Genomic DNA, 19,309 nt, shown 5'->3' on the forward strand with positions numbered 1-19,309 from the left:
TTCACATTAACATCCCTTAAGGACACATGACAAGTGTGACATGTCATGATTCCCTTTTATTCCAGAAGTTTGGTCCTTAAGGGGTTAAGCCAAGTAGCTGTAATATACCCTGAGCTTTAAAGAGACACTATGGGGACCCAGGCCACTTCATATCAATAAAGCTCTCTGAGTGCCATGTCCCTGACTGTTTAACTCTGCAACTTCAAAAAAATGCTGTTCTGTAGGCAAGGCAAAGTTTAAACTGCAGAGTTAAAATGCCTTTAATGACTGTCAGGACCAGGAGACAGCCATAGTAGCCGAGTTAAATTACGCTAAGCGTCAAATGGTCTCATAGACGCCATTTGATTGGCACTATGCAGTTTTTTAACGAGCATGCACACTAGCCTTCCCTATTCCGACACATTGGATTGGCCGAGATCATGAGCACTGATCGTGGAGACCGGTGTGGCGATAGCTGAAATGTCAGTATTACTTACCTTTCAAACCCTCACACAAGGGATGGAGGGGTGCTAAATAGGTGTCAGGACACTATAACATTACGAATACTTGTTTGTTCAGCATGGTCTAGATCAGGCATAGGCAACCTTCGGCTCTCCTGATGTTTTGATGCTTTGCCAGCATTCTTGGTGTGAGAGCATCATGGGGGATGTAGTCCACAACATCTGGAGTGCTGAAGGTTGCCTATCCCTGGTCTAGATGTCTGGTTTGTTCAACTAAATCTCTCCTTTTTATTTCCAAGTCACCCTGCCCTTTCAGTTACTTCGTATGCTTTCTCATCTACTTTCCACGTATTGCTAATTAGTAAGAATTGATTCTATCTAAGTTTTTTCATCAATAACAATCCTACCTGTTATTAACCAGGGTGGATCATCCAACCAATACAAAGATAATTCATAGAACATTTCCTCACTAGTGACATTTTTCTCTCTCCGAGAAGCTCCTAAATATAGTGAGCATGGAGACATCATCCGTAATCCTTTTCCTCTAATTTAAGGGAGGGTCTTGGGGTTTGCTGTTCTTTCTAAGTATTTATATTATTACATTTAATCCATTTCTAGTACATAAATATAGCAATCAATTTATATTTGATTTATACAGCACATAAACACAGCAAGCCCCGTTTTTATGCACTAATTCGCTCTTTGAACAAAGGCGCATATAAATGTTTATATGACATACAAATATAAGATTTACATTTTAAGAACATCTATCCTGCAAACTCCAATAAAAGACATAGTTAGATTTTGCTTTCAGGTTTATGCAACACCATGTGTTATAAATTCATTATAAAATCTAATCCCTGGTGTGTGATTCCTGTCAATCTGGAATACAGCAAATAAGATTAGTGAGGTCCTCTGATTACTGATTAAACATTGGTATTTATTTTCTTTTTGTGCATGGGGAGACTAACCAAAATAAAGGAAAATTAGGCTAGGGTTATGAAACCATTGCGCTTTAATTAGAAAAATGTCTTTTAAGCACGATGTCCTGGAACTTGATTAAAAATGCTTCTTGAACAGCACAATTTATTTTTGTTATATATCTGGATCCTCACCCCGTCTCCAGTAAGCTTAATGGACAGCTTGCAGAACCTGTCTCTTAGTGATGCTAAGAGAAGGGGGAAAGCACTTGTCTCATTTATTGAATACACATTCCCTGTTAGGAGAGAAGAGGTCAAGGTGGTGGGATTTCATGCTATAAATCTGGAAGCGGTCACTACTAGGTTAGCCATTTCTCTAGAAAACAAATTAAAATCACAGGTTAGTTTCCTGCTACTGGTTCCAGCACATTTACATTATTGAAGATTTATGGATTTTAAAAGCACTATATGTAGCAGTGGGAGGTTTGTCTTTTTTTATCTAATGATTGTTACCTTTTCTGAGAAAGTTCGCCATAAATCTTTAAGTTAAATAAAAACCTTCTTGAGAACCTGCTTTTCACGTACGGGAATTCTTGTGAAAAGTATCCAATTGAACATATTTTGCAATTAACATTCTAGAACATTTTTGTTAAATTACATTACCTGCTTGGTATTACAGAATTGTAAAGCATTTTAGAGTTTAAAAAAAATAATAAAAAAATAGGAATTCCCATGGGAAATATGATGTGCCCATTTTTAAATGTTGCATTTTTGTAGGTTGTAGGATATTGTTACTCCTTATTGTATAACCAGGTAATGCTTATTCACTGAAGGAAACTTGGCAAATAAAATGTGGGTTTGGATCAAATCATTTCTTTTGTTTCGGCTGAAATTATGCTAAAATCACAGATTTTGAAAAAAAAATCTCCAACTCTCGAACTTTGTCATGTCAGGTTTCTGTAGTCATCTCAAATTGCTGTTTATTGAATAGATATCTTATTAACCTCTCAAATGATGACAGATTAAACCAAATTTAAATACATCCAAATCTAAATACATTATTATTATTTTATAGGAAATAGGTCAGTACAAGAATAACAGTTTAAGCAATATACAGTTAATACATAATGAAAGCATCACATAGTATGAAATTGGCAATAGTATGACAGTGCCCTCCATCAATGTTAACAGATAAGAGTTATATAATCAAAGAAACACAATGCGTGGTCTTACAATAAAAAAAAAAAGACATAGTTACAGTACTCTATTTATAATGCATGTAAGTTAAAGATGGGGACATAGCTTCAAGATATCCATTGTTATTAGATAGGTAATGGTATAAACACGTCAAACTATATCGAGCAACTAGTTGAGCAAGTGATTGTAAGAGAGTCAAATACCCTCTAAATGCATAATTATTTTATTTTGACAATCTTTATTTTTACTTTCATAGTTAAGTAGTCATACATGGTATTGTGTTCGTTAGTTACAGAGCCAATTGGTCAAAATGATATGGTAAAACATTGAAACAAATAACTTCCCATATGTACATTTCTAGACCTGTCTAGTTAGCATTGTTGAAGTGCTATTGCTATGCAATTTACACATTGGGTAGCTATTCCGTATCACTTTCTTCGAGGCTTGCTACTTTCTCCTGCACCGCTGGTTTTGAGAGATGGTTGTAGCTTTGTGTGTCGTATCTTGTTTTGGGGGACTGTCTAATCCACAAGCTTGATAGCTAGTCGTCCGCCCCTCTTCTGTGTGGCCCTATTGTGCGCTACTGCAGTATGGGATTCTCCTCTTGTTACTATGTGTTTCTCGTGGCCCAGAAGTGTGGAATTTATGCTTCCCGTATGCTCATGTCTTATATTGTAGGGTAGTCCCTTGTTGTGGGATAGGGGCGAGTTGTCGTTCTCTGTTGTGGCTGTCTGTTCCCGTCTTCTATGTCAGGGGTACCCTTTTTCTTTCCTTCCCCCCCCCCCGCGTCCATGTCCAGTTTATAAAAATATGGAACGCTTCACGAATTTGCGTGTCATCCTTGCGCAGGGGCCATGCTAATCTTCTCTGTATCGTTCCAATTTTAGTATATGTGCTGCCGAAGCGAGCACCTAAATGCACAATTTAATGGATGATTTGCATGTTAGATAAATCATTCATTTGGCAGCATGTAAAAATGTCAGGATAATTTTGCACGATGCAGCGTCAGCTGTGTTCAAGCGTCTTTGGTGCCTCTATTGTCCATTTAAGTATAGAAATACAGGACCATTCATACACTAGTGAGATAAACCTCCCAGATAACAGACTCAGCTTGAAGAGGTTATGATCCAGGTAAGTAGATACGTAATTACATAGACTGAGCAAGTTGTTTTATTCTTTAGGCTAAACATTTCCTCTTGTGAAATAAATCCCAACAGATGAGTAAAATATTCTGCATTTCTACATCTCTTACATTGAGTGGACTAGTTACATAGCTGAAAAGAGACTTACGTCCATCAAGTTCAGCCTTCCTCCCTTCTGTTTTTACGGTTGATCCGAAAGAGGGTTAACCCCCCCCCCCCCCCAGTTTGAAGCACTTCCAATTTTGCCACAAACTAGGAAACAAATTCCTTCTTGACCCCAGAATGGCAGTCAGATTTATCCTTGGATCAAGAAGTTATTACCCTGCATTGAATAATTATATCCTCCTGGCTGGGGTCCCGCGGTGATAGTTTCCCAGCTCCCTATAGAATTATGCAGAGTGTTTAGCAAACACGTCGTGTGAGTATGAATATGTGTGTGTGTATTTTTCGAAGGGATTTTTGCCCAAAAGTTACCAAAGTAAAAAAGTGTGCTCTACAAAACTGAACTGCTAAAAGGGACACTTAACACACATAAGCACTTCATCTAATCTTGATTGACGTTTATAAAAGTGCTAATTTGTATTTGAAATTGTCACTTTTATAAATGAAAAAATGCATAATTAAATGCATGTTTTCATTGGAGATAAAACAATACCCGCCACTTTACTTCATAACCCCAACATCGTTGAGGATTAGAACAGCTTTGCGTTAATTTTGGAGGTTGTACATTTGTGGCACATATCCAATGCCCTGTGAAGCGTGCATATATCCTTGTCAACTTTAAGATCATTGCTCCTCTCATACAGTATAGATAGTGTCATTATTTTTATTACTGTTCCCACTTCCAATACATCATTTTACATTCGCTGAAATTTGGCTTATGACTATTTGGACACTTTGAAATATTTCATTGCTTGATGTTGCTAAGGAAAGACATGGATTGCTATTTGTAAGACTTCTTTTACAGCTGACATAATGTTAAATAGTAGTCCGTTCAAAGTAGAACAGTTTTGTAGATTGTGGTTGTCATTTCGGTTCTCCCATTATTTTTTTACATAATGTTTATTATATATTAATATTATTTGATATAAATGATATGTTATATTATTATTATTTATTATCTGGCATTTGACGGGATACCTGCTCAGCATAAATCTAAACAATAAATATAGTCTTAAATTTACTTACCAGTCAATATTTTTGAGTTTGTGAATGTCAGCATACTGTCCACATTTATTGTTCGGACGTGTAATAGCCACGTAAAAAAACAAACCAAAAAACCAAAACACAAAAATTGTTGCAAGACAAACTACACGTAACATAAAGACGTGCCTAAAATTTACTTAAAATACGTGATTTATGGCATCTGCTGCTGAATGATTGCCATTCTGTTGTCATGTTCTCCTATTAGAACTCACTGTAAATCACTATACCTCTTTTAGACTTATGTCCTTACGGATGCCTTTTTAAGAAGTGAACATTATTCTTTCTAGATTATTCCTCGATGAATGACAGAAATATTGCTGTTTTTAACAAGCACAGATTGTACTCTTTGTGATTTATTATTACATTTATTTAAAGACGAGGCATGCTGGTTTCATTATTTTAGATGACAGAGTTTATGAGGAGCATTCTGCAAAAACATGTCCATTTCGCAAGAAAATATATTCTTAAATATGGGAATCTGAGTAAGGTGCCTAGGTTGCAGGTACCTATCTGGTAGAGAAGATTGACTGTAATATGGTTTGAATCCTGCTGAATGGAGCCCCTCTTAGATACAGATAGTCCGTTTTGGAACCAGTTGTAGAGTTAGCTCAATATTATTTTAGTATAACAAGGACTCTACATTGTGTGCTGCTCCTAAGAATCAACCCTGAATATCTTAAGGAATCATTAGAGACTATGCTGGACAGAAGTAGGACATACCAGTAAGTAAGAAAATCGTTCTTTACTGGTATGTCCTACTTCTGTCCAGCATAGTCTCTAATGATTCCTTAAGATAGAATGTTCAGGTCCATCCAAGTTTAGTTATAAAGTGTCAGCTCTGTCACCTTCTGTGGTCTTTTCAGATGGTGACTGCTTTGCTTGAATTTGCATGGCTGTGGTGTGCAGGGGAACATAGTTTTTACTTTTTATTTTGAAGGGACACTATAGACACCAGAACAACTACAGCTTAATGTAGTTATTCTGGTAAGTAAAGTCAGTGCCTGCAGGCCTTTTGCTGTAAACACTGTCTTTTCAGAGAAAAGGCAGTTTTTACATCGCTGCTTAGGGACACCTAATTTAGTGAAATCCAAAATCAATCTTTAAGAGCATTTTGTAAAGTCAGGGGATGTGGCCGATGTGGGCGGACGTGCACGTGAGGACGTGAGCACGTCGGGAGGCGGGTCTAGGAGGTGCGTGTGAGAGGCGCCCGGCGGGAGATGAGGGAGTAGGCAGCGACCGCGGCTTACAAGCGATCACGACTCGATGGGGAAGACGGAGCAGTAAGCGGTAGCGGCAGAGACGGAGTAAGCGGAGTAACCGGCAGAGACGGAGCAAAAACGGAGCAGTGAGCGGAGCAGTGAGCGGATAGCTCTACATCGATAAGGGAAGTGCTTAAAATTTGTGCTTAAAATATTTAAACCACGTTGGGGGATAAGACCTGACTCAGTTGGAGGGGACGAAAAGACAAGGGGACAAAAATTGTTGCCTACAAATAGGAGGTCCAAGTTAAATAAGTTAAATAAGTTAAGCCCACATATAACCGTAGTGGGAATTTTTTCTTTTTCTTTTTTTTTTTTTTCTCCCTATTTTTTCTATCTACGTCGGTATTATAATTTACTCTACTTTTATTAAAGTTTACTTCTGGTAAAACATAGTAACAAGCAGGATATAGCAGGATATAGTAGCAACAAAACCTTGCAACAAAATCTTGGTAAAATCTTTTGCAAAATCTCTGCATATAAAAATTGTACCTAAGGAAGTTTTCGCTGCTGCTGCTAAAAGTCAAAGCGGCTTGAAAGAGGCTTGAAAGCGGTCTGAAAGAATCTGAGCGAACCTCCTTCCCTCAGACTCAGGAAAGAAATCCAATATGGCGTCTAAGAGACAAATAAAAAGCAAAGAAAAAAAAGATGACTCTCAGCCAACTAGGTTGTCAGGTTTTTTTTCCCCCAACAAAGAAAAACCGGGGCACAAAGAGAACGAAACGATATTCCATGATCAGAACACGCAAACAACAGTTGTGCTCAATACAGATCATAAGAATTATGCGAATTATGTGTCTCAAGATTTCCTGGTGAACAAACTAGACGAGCAAATGGCACAGATTGCTAGCCAGATTGTTAACAGCTCAAATACAATTAAAATGGAGATGGAGAGAATTAATACCAAATTGAGCTCGGCATTAGAAAAAATTGATAGAATGGAAGACCAAATAAATAATATGCAACGGGAGAACACTCAAACAGAAGCTTTAATACAGCAAATAAACTTAAAGATTAGAGACCTTGAAGATCGGTCGAGGAGGTGCAATGTTCGTTTCAGAAACATATCTGAATCTATAACCCAAGACCAATTACAGGATTTCTTACTCTCTTTCTTTCAAGAAGCTGGCTTGCAGAAGGAAATATCTCAACCTATAATAGAACGAGCACATAGATTAAGAAAGCCTCATGAAGTTCCTGCCCATTATCCAAGAGATGTAATAGTTTGCTTCTCCTCCTACACATACAAACAACAATTGTTAAACCTGCTGAGGAACAAGGACAACTTATCGGAGAAATTTAAGGACATCATTACATTCCAAGATCTCTCAATGCAAACAAGAAAATGGAGAAGAACATTTTTTCAAGCCTTAGACCCATTGAAGCAAAGAAACGTGAAATACAAATGGGTACAATCATCCAAAATAATTGTGTGGTGGGAAGAAAAATGGATACCATTCACTTCAGCTAAAGAACTAGAAGCATGGACAAAATCATTAACCCTCTAATAACTTTAAGAGAGCTGGGGGAGAGGAGAGATATGGGAGTAAAAGAAGAAGGCGGTGGCTTTTTTTTTTTTTTTTGAAATGGGTTAAGCATATTAAGGTTAAGCCCGGAGCTCATTGCTCTCTATGAGAAGGATGCGAAGGAACGAGAGAAAAGGGAAGTTCAAAGGAAGTTCAAAGGAGGAGAGAAAACTTAAAGACTCTATTATGCAAGTTACACTTCATCCAAATTAGTTGGTAAAGAGGATCTATTCACCCGGACTATTGAGGAAAAGAAAGCTTTCCTATTTTAGAGAAGCAGAAGTTTGGACCGATCTATTTACAAGCTTAAAAGGGAAAGGGCACGGAAAACAACTAATGCTTTTTTTTTTTTTTTTTTTTTTTTTTTTTTTTCTTTCTTTTTTTTTTTGTAAGAAGAGTATGGGCTAAGATATATCTATAAGGGATACAAGATGCCCACTTGGGGACAAAATTGTTTTAGAAATGTGGGGAATAAATCACTTACTATAGAAACATAGAGATAGAGAAACAATTTACTAGAATTATATTTGTAACTGAAAAGTTTACAGAGCACGGTACAATTGAAAGTGTTTATAATTATACGTCACTATTGAATTTGCTAAGGGGAATAAGGAAAAAAAGCTTAAACTGAGGTATGACAACACGAGTGTTTTTTTTTTTTTTTGTTTTTTTTTTTTTTGTTTTTTTTTAGATTTAGGTTGGAGATATACCTACTTTTGATCCAGTAAAGGATTTTAAGATATGAGATGCCCGGTGTGGGGCTAAAAGGGTTTTAGGAAAGTGTGGAACAATTACTTAGTATAGAAACATAGATAAAGGTGAGGTGAGAGAAATAATCTCTACAATTATATTAGTAATCTAAGAGTTTTATAGAGAACGATATAACCAAAAGCTTGCACAAGCACACGGCACTACTGAATCGGTTAAGGGTAATATGGAGAAAAAGTTTAAAACGAGGAATGTTAACACGAGTGCCTTTTTTTTTTTTTTTTTTTTTTTTATCACAGAATACATATATAAGGGTATGGGTAGAGAACGTATCATTATAATTTATACTAGAAAACCTAGAGCCTACAGAGATCGTTATAACTAAAAGGTAGTATTTTTAATACGCCACTATAAAATTGGTTAGTGCAAATTGGAAACAGTTTAAATCATAGAAGAAAGGAAGAAAAAAAAGAGAGAAAAGAAAGAAAGGATATATATATATTTTTTTTTTTTTTTTTTTATCACAGAATACATATATAAGGGTATGGGTAGAGAACGTATCATTATAATTTATACTAGAAAACCTAGAGCCTACAGAGATCGTTATAACTAAAAGGTAGTATTTTTAATACGCCACTATAAAATTGGTTAGTGCAAATTGGAAACAGTTTAAATCATAGAAGAAAGGAAGAAAAAAAAGAGAGAAAAGAAAGAAAGGATATATATATATTTTTTTTTCTTTTTTTTTTTTTTTTCTTTCCCTCTCCCTTTCCCTCCCCCAGTCGCCCCTCCTCGACTCTCACTTAGAGTCCCGCCTGATGCTTATATTAAGCATAAATCTCGGAGTAGCGATCTACTCACGAGACGGGGGCTATCCGCTAGAGACTAAGGTTAGTCCTAGGCGAGATAGGTAAAGATGTGGTACCAGAAAAGGTTCCCGATTAATGTAGTGTTGTTTGTTATGAACATGTGTTATCTGAAGGGTCTTAAAGGCAAGAGGCTAGAAAATAAAGAGAGAGAAGGTAAATATGGTTAAGTTTCTGTCTATAAATGCTCAGGGCCTAAATACTATGCATAAAAGATCTATGATACGCAACCAAATGATAAAAGAAAAGATTGATATTTGCTTAGTCCAGGAGACACATTGGAGACAAAATGAGAAACCCACATGGGGAGGTAATAAGTTTCCAATTATCCTACATGCATCCATGAAAGATAAAAAGAAAAGAGGTGTAGCAATGATAATTTCGGATAGGGTTAAGTGGGAGAAACTCTATCAGGATTTAGATACGGAAGGCAGATTTATGATTTTGGTGGCGAAGATAAATGACGTGAAATTCACCATAATTAATCTATATCTTCCGAATGTGGCTCCAGTTTCCCAATTAAAGAAAATATTAAACAAAGCGGATTTGGTTAAAACAGGGATATATATAGTGGCGGGCGACTTTAATTGCATACTGGATCCACAAAAAGATAAAAAATTGCTGAAAGGGAGCTCACTGAATAAAGCAGTAATTAAAAACGCTAGTTCTTTGACCAACATTAAAAACAATTATGATTTATTTGACGTCTGGCGCCTCCAAAATCCGGATGTAAGAGATTATACTCATCTATCGAGAGTATACTACACATACTCAAGAATTGACATGATCTGGGGAAATATGAATCTAGTAGATAACTTGACTAGGATAGATATTGTAGAAAACGTCTGGTCGGACCATAGTATGTATATATTTGAACTAAAAGACAATTTGACAGCTAGAAGTAACTCAACTTGGAAATTAAATAATTATTTGCTATATAATAAACATAGCAAGTCCAAGCTGGAGAATCTGATAAAATGCTTTTTTGAGGAGAATGACCCTTTAGATACCTCAAATCTCAACACTTGGTGCTGTTTCAAAGCAGTGGTAAGAGGCTACCTTATAAAGCTAAACCATGAAGCTAAAGGTAAAGAAAAAAGACTAGGAGACCTGCATATTGAACTCTATAAGCTTACAACTGATAATAAAAATGAGCCTACTATGGAGAGAGGTAGAAGAATAGCAGAAGTTCAAAAAAATATTTTACAATGTTTGAATATTAAGATAGCAAATAATATAAAGAAATTAAAACTTAGATTCTACTGTAGAGGAAATAAAACAGACAAGATGTTAACTAATAAGCTGAGGAAACAACAGGCTAAGGCGCGCATATCCAAGATTGTATATAACTCAAATACCTATATAAATCCAAAAGAGATTGGAGACTGTTTTAGAGATTACTACGGGTCATTATACAATCTTCCCGTAGAAACCTCTGTAATAAAGATTAAAGAATATTTAACCAGTACAAAGTTAAAAAAAATAGATCAAATTCAGAAGGATAGTTTGAATAAAGGGATTACAGAGGACGAGGTGATTAGGGCTATATCTAAAACCCAGAAGCTAAAAACACCAGGCCCAGATGGGTTTTCCAATTTGTTTTTTCATACTTATAAATCTATTTTGAGTTCACATCTAGCACTAGCGTTTAATGATGCAGTGAAAATAGGTAGCTTCCCGGAAGAGATGACAAGAGCAAATATGCTTCCCATCCTGAAACAAGGAAAAGATCCAGCTGTAGTATCTAGCTACCGTCCCATCTCTCTAATCAACTCAGATGTAAAAATATTCTCATCCATCCTGGCAGACCGCCTTAAAAGTATTATTAAAATTCTTATCAATAATGATCAAATAGGTTTCATACCAGATAGATGGGTGGGATCCAATTCAAGAAGAATTATAAGTGTTATAGACAACGCTAACAAGAAACATATTCCTCTTATGACCCTAGCAGTCGACGCAGAAAAAGCCTTCGATAGGCTAAACTGGAAGTTTTTAGAACTAACCCTAGAAGCCTATGGAATAGATGGCTGGATGATAAGAGGAATTATGGCCCTATATAAAAACCCTTCTACTAGGATAGTAGGCCCTAATGTATGTTCAGATTGGGTATCAGTTAATAATGGAGTCAGACAAGGGTGCCCGCTCTCACCTCTATTATACATCCTCTCAATAGAACCCTTAGCGGAAAATATTAGAAACAATGTAGATATAAAGGGATACAAAATAGGAGAAAAAGAACTAAAAATTAGTCTCTATGCGGATGACATCCTTCTGACAATCACTGACCCAGTTAGATCTTTGAAACATCTGATGGGAGAAGTTAGACGGTATAGCCAACTAGCAAATTATAAACTTAACAATGAAAAAACAGTCGTGATGAGCATTGAATTAGATAAAAAGTCAAGAGAGGAAATTAGCAATCTCTACGCATTTACATGGGCACCTCAGAAGTTTGACTGCTTAGGAATAACCATTACGAAAAATATAGAGAGAATGATGGAAGAAAATTTCTTAAGCTTGTTAAAAAGTACAAACTTACTACTCAAAGATTGGAGAAGTGCGCAGATTACCTGGTGGGGTCGTATTAATGTCATCAACTCCTATATTATCCCTAAGTGGAACTATTTATTTCAAATGATTCCACTCAGGGTTCCAGATAGTTGGTTGACATTATTACAGAATAATTTAGAGAACTTTATTAATAAAGGTAAGAAAAATAGAATAAACAGGAAAATCTTATCATTAAAAACCAAGGACGGTGGATTAAATTTTCCCAATATAAGAGTTATATACTGGGCAAACGTGATTACACATATGTACAGGTCCCAGACGGTGACGGCTAAGAAAGAAAGTTGGTTTTGTATGGAAATGGAAGATTTAGGTCTAAAAAGTTCAGAGGGCATATTATGGAATACAAAACCCTTAGGTAAAATGGAGATCGATATTAAAAATAATATTATATGGGCTCAAATGGTGCCAGTCTGGGAGGAAATCAAAATGAAAATGTCTCTAAAACATGCGATTTTGGATACAGCAAATCTGAGAACAATAGAAGCTAATATGAGGGACATCTCTCTAGATAGCTGGCGAACCCAGGGAATATATAAAGTCTCGCAGATATTAGGTGCAGCTAACATATTGCCTTTTGATACTATTGTACAGAAATTCCATCTGTCCCAGCGAGAAGTATTTACGTACCTGAGACTTAAATACTTTCTGCAGAAACACCTTAGCAAAGATCTTGGAAAAGCGTATATGATGATAAAAAACATTTTCTCAAACCAGAATGTACCAAAAGTCCTAGCTAAAGCAATAGAAGCTATAAGAAACATGAATGAAGTGGTTAGCTTCCCTCAGAAAACTAAATGGGAGAGTGATCTGAAATGTCCGTTAGATCAGGATGAGTGGTGTAAAGCCATAAATATTACTCGTCGACAGGTCCAATGCCTAAATCTATTAGAATCTTACTATAAGGTCATCTATAGATGGTATCTAGTCCCTAGTAAGCTGTCCCAGATGTACCCAGGGGTATCTTCTAAATGTTGGAGATGTGATAAAGAAGTAGGCTCATTTATCCATATCTGGTGGAGTTGTTCAAAAATCCAGAGCTCTATAAAGAGAATGCTAAGATTCATAAAAGAGATAACCGGAATAGAGTTAGAAATGAAACCTGAGATAGTCTTGCTACACATGCACTGGCCAAAGATGGTCTATAGTATCAAATGCTTTGTTATTCACTGCTTTATCGCATTCAAAATTGTCTTAGCACGGAATTGGAAATCAAACCAAACGATCAATTGGGATACGATTAAGGACCAAATCCGTCTTCAGACAATGATGGAGAGAGATCTGAGCATCCCATATTTGAATGCCCCCAAAAGGAGAGACCTATGGCAAGGGTGGCTCAACAAAATTGAAAATCGGCCATAAAGCATATTAGGATTTACCTGAGCTCAGAAAGAATTAGAGACATGAGTTAATGATATATCCCCTCTCAATGCCTGACCCGGCAGATAACACTGTATTGTGTTTGTATTTTGTATTCTGTATTATGTAAATGTGTTAAATGTGCTAATCATGTTAAAACTATTGGACTTATGTAGTCATAGTGTTAAATGTATGTGTGTAAGAAATTAAATAAAAGAATTTATACTAAAAAAAAAAAAAAAAAAAAAAAGAGCATTTTGTAAAGTCTGTATCTTTATGAAATTCTCGATTTTGTTTTTTTTGTGGGCCGGGGTTGGTTGAGGGGTAACAGTGCCATTTTAAGAAGCAATACACCTTTACCTTCCCTTTTCCTGACACAATGCAGGAGGGATGCCAAGTGATATTCAGAGAAGCTCTCTGAATCTGCACAGGATAGGATCTCCCCCTTCGAATGCTCATATATAAATCAAGCAGGTTTCGCAGCCCGTAGTGGGTTTAATTTACTTTTAATATGGTCAACAAACGCAACGAGGCAGTGATTTGATCCGTGAGTGATTTTGTCAAGACACAGCCACCTTTGCATAACATGCACAACAGGTGCAAACATTTAGACAGAACATTCACAAATCCGAAATGGATTCTAAAAAGGGCTAGTAAATCCACCGCAGGCGGCAGAATTTGTTCCTTTACTAATCAGGAGACAGCAGCCCAGATTTGATACCCCGGCCTAAAGTCATGTAGCTTAATGTAAAAAGTCATCTAAGGTTACACAGGAATTTGAAAAACAGTGACCAACAACCAAGGTTCAGCTTTATCTAGAGAATGGATTTATTGGAACCATTTGTCAAACTTCTAACTGTGACATATGGTCTCCTATTCTCCCTCTCTGAATGTTACCCTGATGCTCTCTGGTTTAAAAAACAAAATGCCAAATAAATCTCAAGATTAAAATGTAGAAGCACTATGGAGCAAATCATGGCTGCAAGAATCCAACGTGCAAGTTATATATTTCTCAATCCCATGTACATATAAGGGAAAGAGTGCGAAAACTTGCTAGACACATTTTCATCCTACATGCATTCACTTACAAACTTAGACTAGGATCAAACATACAGCCGTTTAAAAAAAAAAAAAAAAATATATAAAATAAAAAATATATAAATGATAAATCATTGGAATGTGTAATTGAAATAGCGATATTCTAAGTAAAGTTGAGAACAAAATGGCTGTGCCCAGATACTAAGATCCAGCACAAGAAAGAGAGTATAATAAAAAGAAATGATATCAAATGACAAAGAAAGAGTATAACCATTAATATTTAAAGAGCATAGGGAAAGGGACACTTTAACCCCTTAAGGACCAAACTTCTGGAATAAAAGGGAATCATGACATGTCACACATGTCATGTGTCCTTAAGGGGTTAAATAGGGTCTGAATTCCTCACAGTTCAGTTGACCCACTTGCTTCTATGAAGCACCCAAACCAAATATATTGAAAATACTATTGTAGCAATATCTCCTACTTATTGACTCATCGAAACTGGACAAAGAATCCAAGAGATTCCGTGCACCCTCCTGGCTTCCATACTCACGTCACCATGTCACCGGAGACTTACGACTCTTAGACGGGCTATTACAGTTTATATTAATGTCGTGGACTTGTATTATAAAACAGTATTTGTGTAATTCTAGTAAAAAAAAATAAAATATGGGTGGCTATCAAAGCTATGAAAGTATTCCCAAAATATAAGCAAAGCCATTTATTGGTGCAGTATTTACATGGAAGGATATGAAGAGACAAACTGTTTAAATAGTTTTGGATAGATTTGTACAGCTGGTAAACAGAACTCAGGCATATTTGAGGTTGTCCGACTGGCTAGGGGAGTATACAAATGAGATAACTTTTCCTTCTGAAATCACTTGGTTTTATCAGCGTGTTTACTTATCTGTCACTGTTTTGGAACCGATTAGAAACCACTTGCCCACACCAGTTTTATAGAGATTGAACGTTCACGGAAACTTGGTAGCATCAGATATACAAAAACATTGACTAAAAAGCTTATTCAACAAATGGCCAGTTTAACTTGAGAAATTCATTTCCAATTCAGACTGGTTAAAGATTTTTGTTTTCCATTTTTTTTTTGCCATAAGTAATAAAATTGGTTCTCAAATCAAAAAAATGATGGCATAATGACAACTGGCCTCCTTGCCTGCCTACCGCTTGGAAACAAAATGTGCATAGGTGCAATTAAAATAGGGGCCAACTTTTAATGCATTAATTCTCTCACGGCAAAGTATCATGAAAACTGGCTCTGATAAATGTTTCAATAAATTAACAAATATGCAAATTGTAAAAAAAGTGCAAATGTTATCTACTTTGTTCGTATTTATAAAACACTAGTCAGTCACACGCAGACCTTGCCATTTTTCACCCATCAGATTGATTTGCAAATGTTAAAGGCACACTCCAGACCCCTAAAGCATTTTAGCTCATGGAAAAGCTTTATGTGTGAATAGTGCGTGCTCTTTTTTAATTTTAAAAAAAGTGCAGATTTCAAATTACACCACGCGGCTGTCAACCAGATAGCAGATCCTGTTACTTCCTTGTTGTTTAGCTGAGTGTATCTAAACTCAAAAGACAGCAATTGCCCAGAGCACCTGCCTTGTAAATACTTTGCAAAGAACTGTAGAGGGAAGTCTGTGATTGGACAGCCACAGAAAGTCTGGTCGGGGTTAGAAGGGGAGGGCTTGCAAATGCTGCAGGCAAGACAACTGCAACAATCTATTTTTATCTTTTAATTCTGGTGCTTGCTTACAAATCTTTGCATAACGCTGCTCCTACCTACCTATCATCACTGATACACAAGTTCGTCCTGTCCACGGCCCTATGCACTGCCGAAGATCTGCGTCTATTACCTGTTCGTACTCGCACCATTCACGCCCACATTCAAGACTTCTCTAGGGTATTTCTGTTTCTATGGAACTCCCTTCCCTGCTCCATTAGACCATCACCCAGTCTCAGTTGCTTCAAAAGATAATTAAAAACCCACTTTTAAAAGAAAACATGCATTAAACTGTTAATAGCTTTCCCACCCAGCACCATGGCTACCCACCCTGCTTTCTCTCCTGCAACCGTGTCATCCAACAAACTAACCCTTCACTGATCTAGCAACCTACTTATTTCTGTACATAAAATACATACTTCCCTCACCTCTTGTGCCACTTTACCCCACTCCCTCTTGAATGTAACCTTGTTGCCCTCAACACCTTCTGCTCCCGAGCATCCAGCTTATCTTGCTGCAAACACACGTTTGTTAGTCTACCCATTGTACAGCACTACGGAATTTGTTTGCCCTTTATAAATAATAATAATAATAATAATAATAATAATAATAATAGTGATAATATAACCCAAATGAAAAGAAAATCATAATTAAATGAATGCTTGTCTGCATTGAGAGTAGATCTACTAAACACTGATATTTTTTTTTTTTTTTTATTTGGGCATTGAACTGTCACGTTGAATAGCATTTTTGGAATTTTAACAGTGGTCGGCACATTTTATCTTACACATGGCATCCTTTTTTTTTTTGTCAATCTTTCTTTTATTATGGCATTTGCGTTATGGGGTACAGAATGAAGAGAGGAGGCGGAATGGGGTAAGACATTTGGTGGAAATAAGATGGTACATAATACACTCCTTCGAAGGACTGCCATATATTTTTTGTTTTTGAAACGTTGAGTAAACATTGTTTTACAAGCTATTGTTAAAGATATGTGTAAAATATAACAGGTTAGTCATGCTATGTGTTAAGCAGCTCTGGCTCTCGCTTAGTACACGTCAACATGGTATTGGTAGCTTACGGAACGACAGGTCAAACGCTCTGGGTAGAGTAACTGGATTCTGCCACAGCTTAATAACGTTAAACATACTCATATTCACACGGGCTTAACTCCGCTGTAGCGTGCTATAGTGAAAGATTACTGCTCCCATTCTAAGGCACGATTGGGAAGAGACTAGCTTAGTGCATTATGTGTAGAGCAAGTTAGGTACTCATCTATAGTGTCTGCGATCTATAAGCAGGTTGTGTTGCCCCAGAAAATAGTACAAGCTAGCAATCCGTAACAAGCATGTTAGGGATGTCAAATGTGTTGTGCAAGATATTATGTAGTAAGGCATAAACATACTGTGCACTCTGGATATAAGGCATAGTTAACAGGTTAGGCGGGCCGTCGGTTAAGGCAACTTAAGGGTCATCATTTTTTTTTAATTAAGTAATGCAAAAAGTTAAATCAACGCTGCTATTACTAAATGCTAATTCAGCTATACATTTCCAACTTTGCTATAAGGTTGTAGGGTCATAGGCTTAGTTAAAAACGTACGTTTATATTTAACAAATAGTTTAACTAGGACGATTATTCAAAGCAGGTATGGGTTATATTCAGTCCCAGATAGGGAGCAATATGGGGCAGATGTCTTATCTGAGGTGGTAAATGTCCCGTTCAGCCAACTCCTGCCTGGGGTATTTTACAGTCCCGTTTAGATGTCCTTGTCGCTTTTCCTCTGCTTTGGCCCAGGTCTGATATGTGAGGTTGATCCATAGGGCTGTGTGGAGCGGCAGTGTTACTCCTTTCTTGTCGTGATTCTTCCGCCATGTAGGGTGTAAGTGCTTGTGGGTTAATCAAGGTGGCATTTATGCTTCTGTCTCATTTTGAGCCCAGCATCTTGCCTTTGTGTATTCGATGGCCCCAGGAGGCCCGTGGTCTTCCTTGCCGGTGTCTTTCGCCAGGGTTACTTTGCATGGTGGGAGTTGCATTGCGGTGTGGAAACGGGGGGTCCCCTCTGCCCCGGGCCTGCGTTGGAGCTGGTGCCCTCCTGCCACTGACCTGGGGTCCAGTGTGGTCCTGGGTCATCCCTTGTGGGATATAGCGGTGAGCGGTGTTGCCCTGTTTGGTTCGCCGCTTAGTAGCTCTCTGCCGGTGTGGTCGGCACTTGTGGGGTGTTCCCCTCGTTGCTCCCAGCCCGGGAGGGTCCATTTTATGGGGGCTCGTAGCTTGGGACTTCTTCGTGCCCTGAGATGGAGGCCCCGACCTCTTCCCACCATAGATTCCGTCTTGTGTGGGCATTGTGGAGAGGGACTTCACTGGTGTCAGTCGTACTATCCATTTAGCCCAGAATCGGTCAAAGAGTTCAGAGATGGGGTCCCTAGCTTGGGTGTAGGTGCCTGGGGTGAGGCAATGTTGTCGCAAGTCTCGTGTAGCTGGGTCGTTCTGCGCCGCCATCTTGGAGACCGTCGCCACCACTTTACATGGGGTGCTAGCAGGGGCCATCGCTTGGTGTGACGTGCAAGATTTCCCTTCTGGCGGGGACCGGGATATCCCCCACCGGTCCACAGGGGGGGGGGGAAGCCTTTTCCCTTCGCTTGTGTGTCGCAGAGTCGGGCGGGAAGGCGGCCGCGGCGGTTCTCGGACATGCCGGGGCTCGATTTAGGTATCTCCGGGTGCACAGATGCTGCAGCTTGCCGGTGGGCTTGGTTTCGGGTGGGTCTCGTCATTGTGCCCCGAGTTATTGACTCAGTTAAGCCCCCGCGGCCGGAGCTCATGGTGTGTGCGACTTGTTGGTTTGCCTGCTCGGCTCTGCCCCCCCACATGGCATCCTTTTATGTATTATATATGTAAGCAGTTTGCCCTTTTATTTATTTCTGCCTTTTTTTTTGTAAATGTTTCAACAAAATCCAGTCTAAACTAAAAAATTGTATTAAGTATTATATATGCCCTTATATCGATTTCTTTCCTTACTGTATTGTAAAGAGCTTGTTGGAGGAATTCCATGTCCAGGGGATTGTTTGATGCTTACCGATATTGCTATATAGTTAAGTTAAGAGTGCCTATTTTTCACTTCTTTTTTTTGTGTGGGTGGGGGGTTCAGCTATCTTTGAAAAAAGCCAGAGTATCGCAACAGCAGCTAATATCTAGCACAGTGTGACACATATAAAAACATATACAAAAAGAGAAGTCCTGCGCTTAAGCAGCAAGGACTACAACACACATCAGCCCCAATATATAGTAAAAACCAAAGAAAAGAAAAACGTTACCTGCGCTTTCTCCTTAATCCC

At 37.8% G+C, this 19,309-nt stretch overlaps 1 protein-coding gene and 1 non-coding gene across 2 annotated transcripts in view; one reads left to right on the plus strand and one right to left on the minus strand.

Annotated features, from left to right (window-relative positions):
* Positions 1-19,309, plus strand: part of HPSE2 (heparanase 2 (inactive)) — a 220,444-nt gene that overhangs the window by 45,088 nt on the left and 156,047 nt on the right. The window lies entirely within an intron of this gene.
* LOC134575937 (U6 spliceosomal RNA) lies at positions 3,362-3,468 on the minus strand. Its single transcript, XR_010085782.1, has one exon. It is a non-coding gene; the product is annotated as a U6 spliceosomal RNA (small nuclear RNA).

The sequence above is a fragment of the Pelobates fuscus genome, chromosome 10 (assembly GCF_036172605.1).
Source record: "Pelobates fuscus isolate aPelFus1 chromosome 10, aPelFus1.pri, whole genome shotgun sequence".
Classification (NCBI taxonomy): Eukaryota; Metazoa; Chordata; class Amphibia; order Anura; family Pelobatidae; genus Pelobates; species Pelobates fuscus.